We start from the raw sequence: 14,014 nt of genomic DNA on the forward strand, positions 1-14,014 counted from the left end.
ATTGGGAAGAAATTCTTTCCTTTAAGGGTGGGGAGGCCCTGGCACAGGGTGCCCAGAGAAGCTGTGGCTGCTCCTGGATCCTTGGAAGTGTCCAAGGCTAGGCTGGACAGGGCTTGGAGCATCCCAGACTAGGATGTTTCCATGCCCATGGAACAAGATGGGATGTAAGGTCCCTTCCAACCCAAACCATCCTGGGATTCTGTTTCTACTGGAATATTAGAGGATACTGGCTCAATGAGCTGGGAGTTTTCAGGAGGCACAAAATGAGGAGTTTAACTTGGGCACCCAATATGAAATCATAATCCATATTCTGTCATGCTGGATATTTGGGTTGTTTTGGAAGTCCCATTTCTCCATCATGACTCATGGTAGACTTATTCTTAGCCAGATGGGGATCCCCTTTTCAACTTTTTCAAGGGCCTATTTATCATTACTTGATATCAGTTCCCACAACACATGAGGCTCCTTCTCACAGGGCCTCCAGTCCAAACCAACCAAGCCCTTTAAAAAACATGAGGCCAGCAGTATCTTAATTGCTCTAAAATACTTCAATAACTTCTAAAAAATAGCTGCCATATGCAGTATTTGGTCTGTTTGGGGCTATGGTCATCCCTGGGAAGTTCCTGCTTTAGGAAAAGCTTATTTGTACTACCAAACACATACTTACGGACTAAATCCTGAATAATATTCCCAGCAAGAATGCAAAATCCCACAGACTCACCGTGGCAGGACAACTGGGAGTGTGTATTCCAGCAGAGTTAATAGGATGAGTCACTGGATCATTTGGTAGAAATATGAATTGTCATCTTGTTGCTGACAGAAACACAAAGCTCCCCGGGAAAGCTGCAGGAAATAAAACCCAACAAACAATCACATTCATTTGGAGATCAATGTTAACCACCGGTCACCTGCTGGACACAATAAATGATGCATTTACAGCCTGGCAATCCTGCAGGTGTTAACAACAGACTTTGAAGTTGGGAAGGGTATGGGAAAAGTAGTGGGAAAAGCACCAAAGGGTTTATAAAGACTCTGACTTTCAGGTCATGCTTAATCCTCTGCAAGGATATGAACAAACCTGCCTTTTTCCCTATGGGATTTTGAGTGGGAATTTAATATTATAAATAGACATGCAAATTAGCAGGGATGTGGTAGAATCATATAAAACTTAGAATTAATAATAATTCAGCAAAATGAAGTATTATGAATTGTGTAGTGGTTTTAGATTCTTTCCATCAGAGTGTGCAGCTGACAGGAAGGTCTTGTTTCCTGGCACATGAGGTTGTCGGTTCATTTAGAGTAAGCCCAGGATCCTGTTGCTAGAATTTCCATGTTCATGCCATGTGCTGGAATGAAATATTCTGTAAATATTCACCTGCTATCATAAAGGTACTCCACTCCCTTATATTTGTTTCTCATTTCAAACATGTGCTGACAGTCAGTATTCTCAGGCTTTCCTTGCAGGACCTCCCATTCCAGCACCCCATCCTGCAAAGCTCACACCACCCACTTAAGTTCCCTGACTATCCCAAGCAGGGCCTGTCCACTGTATGGTTTGATATTCACAGGAATTTTCTTCTTGTTGAGTTGTGTTCCACAGTCTTAGCTTTTATGCTCCAATTACATATGGTTCTCACTAAAGATAATATTTAAAGTATGATTTAAGGGTAAATATCTGCATAATCTACAGGAAAAGATGAAATTATAGCCTGAGGAGGTATAGACTGTGTTATTCCTTTATTAGGAATATAATGGATTTTTCCTCCCTGCTACAGCAGGCAGATTTTTATCCCTGAAAATGCCATTTTAGTGCTGCCAGAAGCACAGCACTTGCTTTGCTCACCCTGTGAGGACCTGTCTGTTGTGCCAGGGCCTGTCTGCAGCTTTCATTTGCTTTCCAACTCCTGATGGGCCACTAATTAGCTGAATGCATGTTCCTGACCTGCTCCCAAATCCGTGCACTGACGACTCACGTTGACAGCTGGAATAAAGGGTTAAGTCTGGCAAGGGCTGAGCTCTGCTCTGAGCCTGGCAGTGAGCAGCCACTTAGGCCTTGATGGCAAAGGGAACAGTTCTGGTCTGCTTAGATAAAAGGATCTCAGCATGTGGAGTCTGGAAAAGTCAGACAAATCAGTCATTTTGCAAAAAAAATTTTAAAACCCCCTTCTTTTTAACACTGAAATATTGTTATTTCTTTCTGTGCAAGGATGGAAGGTTTAATGGATATATGATATCCATTAATGGATATATCACTGTGATAGAACAGATTAGCACTGGAGCAGAATTTATGGCTTCCCCTGATGATTTTTAGGGGAAGAAGAGAGAGACCTTTACAGCATTTTTTTTTTGTAGAAGAAGAGGCATTATTATATAATATGTTCATAGAAGCAGCAGCTGAGATTGATGAGCTGCTTTGCCTACTGGGACATTATTCCCAACAGCTGCCTTTTATTGGCTCAGTCACCACAGGAAAAAGCATCATTTCCTTACTCTACGCTCAGGGTTCCCAGGATTTTTTCAGCTGAAGGAAAAACAAAAATAAAAATGACGATGTCAAAAATTACCCTGTGTCATAAAGAGACTATTTCCCTGTTGCTGAATTTGGGATGTGAATTATGGCAACGTGCACCAACAAAGCCATTCCCAAGCCTTTTCCCCTGGTGTCTCTGTGCCTAAGGAGCACAGGACTATCCTGAGATCCAGCAGGGACTGGGGGATGATGTGGGCTCTGTGCCCTGGATTCTGTGCCACAATTTCCCAGCTGGTCACTCCTTTGGGTGTCCCCACTCCCAGGTCCCACCCTAAGGAATATTGACCCTCAAACCTTCCAGGTAGACCTCAAATCTTTGGTGGATGTGGAGGTTGCTCAGACATCTCATAAGCTCTCCCTCACCTCTCAGGAGGTGATGCCTCCTGAACTGGCAGGAACAAGAGCCAAGGGTCCCAGAGATTCCTTCCTCTCCCTGTGTGCTGCAGCCTCCCCTGACTGCTCTGCTCAGCTCCTCAGACTAATCCCAAAATCTATTTACTCACTCGAGATCCCAGTGACTCAATCCAAAGCTCACTTATCAAAAACTCTCATTATTATGACTAAACTGCAGCAAAAGCAGGCAAGGTAAAAATTGAAACAATCCTTCTTTTCCATCCATTAACCATCTTCATAATCATCTCTCCTCTTCAAATGCTGGAGGAAGAGGGATGAGCGATGCCAGGTACCACTGCAGCCCTAAAGCTGAGCTGCTTTCAGGTAAAAAGGGCATTACAAAGTCAAGGCTCTCCTCAGGAACTCTCCAGAACCATCTTCCCCTCATCTACACCGAAGGACAACTATCAAATATTCCTACGGTCACTAAACCTTGAGAGGATCCTCCAGGATCCTCTCTGTTTTGAGAGGATTCCAACACAACCACATCCACTGAATGGGTTTCTCTTTTTTGGCTGATCACACCCCAAAACCCCTTGCTGGAAGCTGCATTTAGTTCCTTCAGTCAATGCAGTGTGGGGGTTTCCCCTCTAAACCAGTACCGAGCCATTGGGTATTGAGGGTGGGTTTTGATGGTTCAATCAGAGTGGATTTGGAGTTTTCCTTGGGAGGAGCCCCAAAGATGAAAGAAATACACCCTGAGGGCCTCTCTGCCTCACCTCTGCTCCGCTCTGCACAGGTTACAAAAGTGTTTCTGCTGAGCAATTATTCTGTTCCACTCCAGGAGTATTTTCATTTCATGGCAGAAGCCATGAGCTCCAGGCCCAGGCTCCAGGCTGATTTGTGAAGCAGTTTAGGATCCCTCCAATTAAAGGCTCGCCCCTATTCCTACAGCAAGAGGGGAGTTCAAATTCAATTGGGAAAACAACTGTGTTCTGGAGCAGGATGGGCTGGCACCTCCACAGGACTGTGTCTCACAGGCTACTCAAAGATTACTGTGTCTTCCATTATTTAATTATGTTGCTATTTGTGTTTACAATGTTCATATAGAATTAATATTTTTATGAATTAATTTCCATACTTATATTAGAAAGTTACTCTCTGAATACAAAACACAGCAGTGGGATTTCATTTTAATGCCATTTTCCCAATTTTATGAGTTACACTGTAAAAGAGGGGAAAAAGAAATGAAATATTCATTATCTTCAAAGTATTTGCCGCACAGGAGTTTATGTTTAATTTTGCATCAGTAACAGCCAAGATTTCCATAGAAAATAATTTTTTGATAAGTGAAATGTTTTCTAGAGTTTGTAGTTGAGAAATCTGCAGAACTCTGGGTAAACTATAACAGGAAAAAGGATTCTGGCTGCAGCAGCAGAGCAGGGAACTGCTCCTCTTTTGTGGTGCAGGCAGCACGAAATCTCTGTTGACATTATTACTAAAAGGCAGAGAGGAGATAAAGTGATGATTAAACCCAAGAAAAAGGCCCAGGCCCTGCAGCACAGCTGTGCATTCGTGACTTTTCCATCACTATCAATAATTCATAATGACCATCATGCACCTGATGACACCAAGTTGGGGAGAAAGACTGAGTCAAGCTTTCACCAAATGTGCAAAAACATTCAACCTGACGTCGGATGTCAGGGCAACAGGACCTGCTGGATAAGCAAAGATCCAGCAGAAAGGGTAATGGAGAAGAAAATCAGCTGATGTGGACATAAATCAACATCTGCTGTACCCGTTTGTGGCATTTTATGGAGGAAAACTCTCCTTTTGGTGGTACACACTGAAAGAAAGTTTGTAGAGCTTCTAAAATAAGTTTTTCTAGAAAAGAACTGAAATGATGGTTTACCTGTGAGCAATTCTGCAACATGAAGGAATCATGCTCAATATTATGCTCAAGTTTTGCAGCTGGATTCTCCTTTGCTGTGCCACACTAACTCAGCATGGCCATAGGCAATGGCACATTGCTGATTCCCTGGGGCATCTAAGATTCTCTGCTGATGCTTTGAATAATTATTTTTGCATGAAGATCATGGTGGCAAAGGCAAAAAGACAGATTGCAATTCCCAAAATGTTTATATATTTTTTAATGTTTGAATCCAAATGGCATAAATTCATAGAATCATGGAATGGTTTGGCTTGGAAGGGACCTTTAATCCCATCCAGTTCCACCCCCTGCCATGGGCAGGGACACCTTCCACTATCCCAGGGTGCACCAAGCTCCATCCAACCTGGCATTGGACGCTTCCAGGGATCCTGGGGCAGCCACAACTTATCTGGAAACCTGTGCCAGGGCCTCCTCACCCTCACAGGGAACAATTCCTTCCATATACTGAAGTGAAATCTGCCATCTTTCAGTTCAAAATTATTATTTCCTGTTCCACCACTACAGTTCCTGAGAAAGGAATTGACTGAATAACAATTCAGTTCAGCAGGAATTGCTCTGGTGTAAATGGGAGCAGAATTGGCCTCGCTGTTCATGGCTGAGCATCTGAGTTCTGCAATATAAACTCTGGGTTGGCTTCCACTCTCCATGGACCATCCCTCACTCCATATTACCCATCCTTTGATGGTGAAATTTGACTTGGAATTTGCCTGCAAATCCTCTGACTGTTCGTTGACTTTCATCTATTAAAACCACTGGGTTAAACACAGACACATAAGAGATATATGACATGGAAGACATGTATATGACATGGAAGACATAACTAAGTGTTAAATCCATTAAAAAAAGTCTACCCCCATATGCAGAGACCATCAAGTTACTGAGAACTCAGCAAACACTGTCAACAGCCTCAGGAGGACCCACCAAGGGCTTTTCAACACAAATGAGAAGGCAAAACAGAGCAAAAGATAGCAAAATTCCCCCCCTGCTGTGGCCAAGTATGGGTGGCACAGGCAAACCCCTCCTGCAGTCTGATCATCAGAGCCCAGAACCACGAAACCACTCTGGATTAGGAGTGTTTTGAAACATGGGTAGAATTTAATTCCTTCAAGCACTGTCAATTAATGAATTAATTTATACTGCCAACCTAAATGCTGCTTAATTGACTCTCCAAAATTACTCAGTCTCAATGTGATCTTTCAAGAAACTTGGTCTACTTCTGTCTCCCTGACTTATGATCGATTCATAAATTATGGGACTCTACTGTGTCAGCAGTTACTCCTGAGCTTGAGCAGGAGCTCAAGCCCTGATCTGCAGGGCAGGAATTTAGGGTCAGGCTTTTTCTCACAAGGGTCAACGTGTCTCTGTGTGGCAGCTGAATCATTCCAGAGCACACAGACCTTACAACAGCCCAGGGTGTCTGGTGCCTAATGAGGCAACAAAACTAAATTTACTGTAAAGTCGTGCCTGGGATGCACAACTGGGCAGGGAGAGTGTGCAGGCAGCACTGCCCCGAGGTCAAAGGTCTGCAGCACTGCAAATTACAGGAATTATTGGTGCTCCCTTTGAACTAAGCTGTGGGAATGCCAGAGGGATAAGACATAAGGAATAGAAGGTATAATGCAGACAGCTATTCTCCCTCCACACATCAAGCCCATATTCCCAAGTACTGGATGCTGCAGGCACAGCACACAGAGGATGAAAGGGCACGGGGGTTGTTTTTAACATTTCTGAATGGGACAGACACATCACATCTGCCTCTAGAGCTTAAAGAGAAGTCAGGAGCACGAAGCATGGGAGAGTCCCTGCTCTGGAGTCACTGTCATTTATTATTCATCCCTCGGCCTTCAGCAGAGAATTCGGCACACCCCCATTCATTCCCACCTGGCTGCTTTTCATGGGAGCCACGAACAGGCTGTTACTCTCAAGGCAGCACACGGAACACAACGTGTGAGCCTGCAGAGCCCAGCCTCCTCTTTCGGAGGGAGCAATTAATGCTATTACAGATTTGCAGTGGCTTAAAGATGTATCAGAGATGCCTGTGGGAGAAAGCAGGGAGCACACGAGAGTGATTCCTGTCTGGGAAGACACAGAATTCCAGCCCCGAGTTGCTGGAAAGCAGTTTTGCTTTGCATGCAGGCACTTCCGAATAGTTCAGGGCACAGAATCGCAGCTTGCTGTCACTGTCACTTCAGTGTCACTGTCACCTCCAGGCTATGACCTCCCCCAAAACACGGATGGTCCTTGCAGAATACACGGAAAAGGCCTCAGCTACCGGGGCTGTCATCATCTAAGTGGGATGACAGAGCTTCCAACAGCGAGTAAGGAATGCCACGCTCCTACTACCGCTACTACGAATGTGGCGAGGCAGGGCTTGCCCAAAGCCAGGGAGCTTTTAGGATTCAGGCAAAGGAACGCCCGTAGTGGGATGGAGCTCACGTGCAGCCAGGCACACACAGTCCCCTCCAGCACCGCCGCGCCGCCAAAGCCGCCCTTTTTACAAGTTCACCCCTAAAGTTTCTAAGGAAAACGCCTTACGGAGAGAGAAGGAAAAGGCCCGAGCCGAGCCGGGCGCTCCGGGTTTCTCCAAGTTTTTTAACCGAGCCCAACCGCTCCCGCAACGGCCCCGCCCGGCCCAACGCCGCGGGCACCCGCGACCCGCCGGTCCCTGCGGGCCTGCGGGACTCGCCATGCGGGGGACCCCCATCCACCGAGCGGCCCTGGGGGACATTCACTCACCGAGCGGCTGCGGGCACGCTGAGTTACCGAGCGGCTGTAGGGGACACGCTCCGTGCGGCTGCGGGGGACCCTCAGTCACCGTGCGGCTGCGGGGACTCTCACGCAGCGAGCGCCTGTGGGGACACTCACTCACCCGTGAGGGGACACTCACTCACCCGTGAGGGGACACTCACTCACCCGTGAGGGGACACTCGCCGTGCGGGCGCAGGGGACGCTCCGTGCCGGTGTGCGGGACGCTCCGCTCCAGCCGGGGCCGCCGCTGTCCGCGGCCGCGCTGGTGCTGAAGGGGCCGCCCCGCCCCGCCCCGCGCCCGCCCCCGTCCGCCCCCGCGGAGCGCAGCGCCGCGGCCGCCATGGCAACGCCGTGAGGGGGCCGCGCCCGCCGCCGCCCGGCCCCCCCGGGATCCCCGGTACGGCCGGCAGCGCTGTCACAGCCGGTACCCCCTGCACACCCGCAGCCCCGGCTCCGAGGGTCCGCACGCCGGCACCGCGGCCGTGCTGTGCCCCGCGGTGACGTGGAGAGGACGCGGCCGCCGTCGCCTCGTCCACCTTCCCTGCCACACGCTGCCGGTGGAGGGCACAGAACCGTGGAGGCGTGGAATCAAAGAAGCATAAAATCGGGGAATTGTTTTGGTTGGAAAAGCCCGCTAAGGCCACCGAAAGACCTCAGCGCTGCCAAACGCACCACTAATCCGTGTCCCCAAGTGCCACATCTACATGGCTGCCAAATCCCTCCAGGGATGGGGACTGAGGTCCAGGGGCACTTGGACAACGCTCTCAGGAACAGGGTTGGATTGTTGGGATGTCTGTGCAGGGCCGGGAGCTGGACTTGATGATCTTCATGGGTTCCTTCTAACTCAGCATATTCCATGGTTCTGTGATTCCACCACCACCCTAGGCAGTCCAATCCAATGCTTTAAGAACCCTTTCCATGAAGAATTTTTTCCTAATATCCAACCTGACCCTCCCTGGTGCAACATGAGGGCCTGTCAGCCCATGGAAAGAAGGTCCCACTGAGTTGGTGGCAAACATTTTTATCCTGATGATCCAGTTCTCAGATCACTGAATCCAAGAAAAGTCAGAACTAAACTTACTTAGTTTTGAGGTCCTTCCTGCACAAATAGTCTGTGGTATTTGCCTCACTATTTCATAAAATTCTGGAATGGTTTGGGTTGGAAGGGACCTTAAAGGGCATTGTTCTACCATGCCATGGGCAGGGACACTTCCACTATCCCAGGTTGCTCCAAGGCCTGTCCAACCTAGCCTGGGACACTGCCAGGGATGGGGCAGCCACAGCTTTTCTGGGCAAGACACCTGCACAGGAAACCTAAGGAAACCTACGTTTCAGAAGCACAAATAGAAGGATTAAGATGATTGAGGAGAAATCAGTGATGTGAGCACCAGCACCTGCAGTTTGGCCACTCAGTCCCCCAAACTGTGCCTCACCTGCAGCTCTGCCCTTCCCTGAGCAGAAAAGTGCTTGGCTGCTGTGTGATCCTCAGCTCTGGAACCAGGATCTCCTCCAGCGTGGCTCTACTTGGAGATGGTCCCACTGTAAACATTCTGTATGCTCCTCCCTGTACAAGGCATGATGTCACAGACTCAGTTCTGGCTCCAAACACCCAATTTAAAATCCAAGCTTTCCAACGTGACCTTCTAAAATTTATTATCTTTGATCAATTACTTCACTGGTTGGATGGGATAAAACCTGGCATGGGATGAGATTATGGCATTTGTGCCGTTTTTAGTAATTTCCATTGCACTGTGACACTGAATACCTTTGCTGCTGTACAATGTTTAAGTTTGCTCAGACACAGACCTAAAATTGGAGATAATTTACTTAACTGTTCTGAGAAAATATGCCAAATGGGTAAGCCATGATTAGTTTTGAAAAAAAGTGCAGGTTTAGTACTAGAGTGACTCATAACAATGAGTAAAAAAAAGGTCATGAAAGTATTTTAAACTGCATTTTATCATAGGAAATATAAAATTACCTTAAATAGCTGTGTCTGTACTTGACCTTCCAACACCCAGATACTTCTAGGCTGGCTCTTGGGTATTACACCAAAGCAGGATTTTAACCTTTTCTCCTAAAAGAATCCACAGCAAGGAAATACGACCCTTGTTGAGCATAAAAGTCCCCAGACCAGCTGTTATTCTTTAGGGCCCTTAAAAACATCTTTCCTCTTGGGAATAGTTTTATGATGGAGCAATTGCAGCTACTGCAAAGCACTTCACAATTAAAGAATCCACTCTGGAGACAACTTCATTTTATGTCATAAAGCTAGTTTATAATATTTTATATTCCCAGCTCTGAAAAGCATTTATAGTTAAATTACTTTATATTATTGTACTAGTTTATTATTTATTTTCTTTGTTTATTATTACTATATTAATTTATATTCCTAGTTCACAAATTAAGTGAAATAGGCAAGGAAACATTTGAAAATCACCTAAATTCCAAACAAAAACCAAATCTCAGCCCCAAAAGGTTTCTTTTCCAGTTGCCTGGTTCCTGGGCCACCAGAGCCAAGCTGGAGGGAGCCCAGAGGCCCTGGACAGGCAGCATTGCTGGAAAGAGGAATGGGATGGGAAAGCATCTTAACTCTTAACTTGTGCCAGGATGAAGCCCATGGCTTGCCCAGCCATTGTATGTAGCTATTGAGTGATTAATTTGGCAAATTAATTAGTTAATGGTCCTCCTGCACTTAGGAAAATATACATATCTTTCTTTTTTTCCCACTTTTTATCACTAGAAAGTTGCAGCACCACGGCAGGGCTGGGCAAGGGAACAGTGTTCAGTACACTGAGAAAAGCTCATGTTCAATGGGCAATGAACCCAATTTAACGTCAGGCAGGGAGAGCTGGATCCTCTTGGAATTATGCCTTTACCTCTTTGCACATTTTCAGGGAAGCAGATGTAAAAATGTGCCATGGTGATGTCACGATGCTGCTGGGACTGGCCACAGGCAGGCAGGTCAGGAATGCCACCACAGGGCTGGCAGCACCACATTCTCCAAGGGGAAAAGTGGCAGGAGACTGGGTGAAGGACAAGGACATCTCTCTGATGACATCCCAGGGCCACTGAGGTTGCTGGGACTCCTGCTCCTGCGTTCAGTAAAGCTGGGATTTCACCCAGCTCCTTTTGTTTGGTTTGGAAATGAGGATTTTAAAGGCCACCCCTGAGGCCAGGTCTCCTGTGCTGATGTACAAGAAACAATCCCTAAACCTGGACTCTTGCTGCCTCCTCTTGCTTTGGCCCTAATTCCAGAAAACACTTAATATATCCATAAATACATTTCCCACCGGCAAACTCTTGAGCAAACACCTCATTTAAAGATTTGCTTATCTCTAATTCCTTGGTGAAGAAGTAAGGTATTACTCCAAAGGAGTAAAAAGGGATAATCGAGCTGTAAATCCTCACAGTTTCTATCATTTATAACCAGAGCTTAGTCATCTTTTGACCAGTGACGCACAGCACTGATTTCTTGCTGAATAAAATTGTAGAAGCACAGCCAGTTTTTCACAGAGCTTGGAACTGTGCCCTTCATGGGATTTTATGAATGCAGAGCTCAAGGTCCGTAGTATGCCACAGATAACCTAATGCAAGGTCATGTTTTGCTGGAATAACAGAGCCTAAATCCTCCACAGCAATGATGGGGTCCAGCCCTACCTGGAGATTTTGTCAAATTTCACAGGGATTTGGCTGTGCAGAACAAGTTCAAACTGTGAGAGCAATAAAGGCAGTTGTAAAACGCTGATGATTGGAAATGTAAAGGTCAGAGCCTGATCTGCACTCCCCCAATTCTCATATGTATTTAGATCTGAGATACCCTGTGCATTTAGCTCAGTGCTCTGCAGTTCAGCAAGGTGGAAGAAAATCATCTTTACCTTTGGAAAATTCCATCACAAGGCTATGTTTTCCTTCTAAAACTTCAGAATTTCATGTAATGAATGATGCATATTCTGTCTCAAAGGAAATCACCCCAGAAGAAACATTCCCCATGGCCTTAACTTTAGGCAGAGGCTGCTGAACCAGCATGGGAGCGCGTAAAAGTGCATTTCCCAGGTGAACTGGACATTCACTTCTGCACACACACACACACACCAAGAGAACAGAACCATGGGAAATTTTTCTTTCCAGCCTTCCAGAGTGAAGCCAGATTGCACACAGGACTCTCAGAGCACTGTAAACTCTTTCCTCTCATCTCCAAGCACCTTGGATTGAGCACTTGGCCAGGATTCGGAAGGAACTTATATTCAATTTAGTAGCCACTGAGTGGAAGTACTGAGAGCTCCTTGCTGTGCAAATTTCTCTTAAGAAAGTCCAAGAAGTCCATTAAGGTCAGGGGTTTTATAGCTCCTGCTCCCTTTTATGGAGTTTTACTCTTAAATGTGAAGCGACGTGTTAAGTTTTATATTGCCTAAACCCAGAAGTGGAGAATATTTTGATTCATCCAAAGAAACTCTCTGAAGGCCATCAATGCTCAGAATGAAAATTAATCAAAACAATCAACCCCCTGAGATTAGTCAGAATTAGCTCTTTTCCTGTACTGGTGTATGAAATAATTCCTTGACCTTTGACCACAGAGAAAAAAGTTAAAAAGCACAAAATAAGCTATAAAAATGACCATTAAAAATTTCCTCAGGAAATCTATTTAAATGCTGATGTCATTTTCTCCAGTCACCACTTCAATTTTACTCTGTGTTAAACCAGAAAGGCGCCGTCAGAGTCACAAGGAGGGCAAGGTTTGGCCAGGCAACAGCAGGAACCTGGAAGAAACATCCAAGGGGGAATGCACATGCAAGGGCTGCCAGGAAGACCCTGCTCCAAGGTGAAGACAAGATCTGAGGAAAGAGGTGTCTTCCTACTCTGGAATCTGAGGTGGATCTTGGGACATGAAGCACAGAATGATTTGAGTTGGAAGGAACCTTGAAGATTTCCTTGCTCTAGCCCCTCTGCCATGAGCACTCAGCTAGTCTTGCTCCAGATGTCCAGGTTTGGAGAAGCTCGTGGAAGAATTGAAATTCAACAGAGGTTTAACAGTCCAGCAGGTGAGAGGCTGCAGAAAATCCACTCAGGATCATGACTCTATAATGGAGTGAAGAAGAGGCCTCTAACTCAAGGCAAAGAGTGGTGAGTTCCAGTGTGTTGGAAAGCCAAGGGAAACAGGAGAAGATGTGGCCTCATAAATCTGGTTATACTTCCAAAAATATACTGCAGGAACATGAGATGCTACTGGGAACACACACAGTGCAGCACAGTCTTCAGCAAGGCATGGTAACCCGATTTCCGTGTTACATGAAAGAAGAAAACCTTGAGTCATATTTTATGAAAATTGTAATGGTGAATCAGCAAATTACTTCTGTTTATCTCCTCCAACGTCAGCACGCTGAAGTCTGGAGCAACCTGAACTAATCCCAGGGCACTTTTAAATAGAATATATTCAGGCCAGCTGAAGCTGGGCTAAATGGGAACAAGCAGGAATTCGTCATCAATGGACAGCTGGGAAGCTCAGAAAATGCTGTTTCCTGCCTGTCCAGTCAGAAGGAAAGACAAGCTCTGTGTGTGCCCTTCACCTCTGACTCCTGTATCAGATCCCAAATTAAAAATGTTTACACTTCAGAAATGTGTGGCTGTTATAGCACGATGTCCCTGGATGGCAAATGCTGGTGGCTTTGTATATGTGCCTGTTTACACATATCCCTGTGGTGGTAGGAAGAAAATAAAACTGCACAGAAATCTATAACCTGATCTGGTTTGTTTAGCTGCTAATCCAATCTTCTCTCCTAGTAGAGCTCCAATAATTTGATTGTGTTGTGTAGGTCACTCTGGAGCACCTGAGGGATGAGAATGAAATACTGTAGATGAGCAGAGAAACTGCTGAAATGCCTTCCTGCATCAGTGCTCTGAGTACGTCATGAGATTGCTGCTGCTCACCCTCAGATCCAGGTGAGGACACACAAATCCATGAAACATTCCATAGATGTTTTGTGAGGCATCGGAATAGGGCTGCCCAGGGAGGTGGCAGAGTCCTCATCCCTGGAGGTGCTCCAGGAATGACTGGAGGTGGCACTCAGTGCTCTGGGCTGGTGACAGGGTGGGGATTTGGCACAGGCTGGACTCGATGATCTTGGATGTCTTTTCTTACCTCAATGATCCTGTGATTCTGTGATCTCCTGCTCCAGGGCTTTTCCAGCCACCCCAAGCTGTTGAGGGGAGCACAGCAGGACTGTGTCCCTCCTTTGGGGCTGTCCCCACAGCCAGGACTGCACCACTGGCATGTTGGCCCCCACTGGAAGCAGCAGTGTCCCCAACGGGGTCACACCTGGCCACACACCTTCCTGTAGGTTTGTTGCACTCACTGGTGCTGTAACAGCATTAACTGCCTGTAAATTCCATTATCCCCCTCTCCCCCTGGTGAGGACGTTGTAACTGTGATGAGTCTCCTGTCAGGCGCCTCT

At 46.4% G+C, this 14,014-nt stretch overlaps 2 long non-coding RNA genes across 2 annotated transcripts; one reads left to right on the forward strand and one right to left on the reverse strand.

The window, feature by feature from the left end:
* Positions 1-720: 720 nt before the first annotated feature.
* On the reverse strand, positions 721-13,716 carry LOC137482339 (uncharacterized). Its single transcript, XR_011004018.1, has 5 exons — positions 13,702-13,716; positions 13,301-13,390; positions 12,264-12,641; positions 8,996-9,188; positions 721-843 (listed from the first exon to the last, which is right to left on the reverse strand). It is a non-coding gene; the product is annotated as an uncharacterized lncRNA (long non-coding RNA).
* On the forward strand, positions 9,199-13,179 carry LOC137482340 (uncharacterized). The gene is made up of 2 exons (XR_011004020.1): positions 9,199-11,618; positions 12,267-13,179. It is a non-coding gene; the product is annotated as an uncharacterized lncRNA (long non-coding RNA).
* Positions 13,717-14,014: the final 298 nt, after the last annotated feature.

The sequence above is a fragment of the Anomalospiza imberbis genome, chromosome 14, assembly GCF_031753505.1.
Source record: "Anomalospiza imberbis isolate Cuckoo-Finch-1a 21T00152 chromosome 14, ASM3175350v1, whole genome shotgun sequence".
NCBI classification, from domain to species: domain Eukaryota; kingdom Metazoa; phylum Chordata; class Aves; order Passeriformes; family Viduidae; genus Anomalospiza; species Anomalospiza imberbis.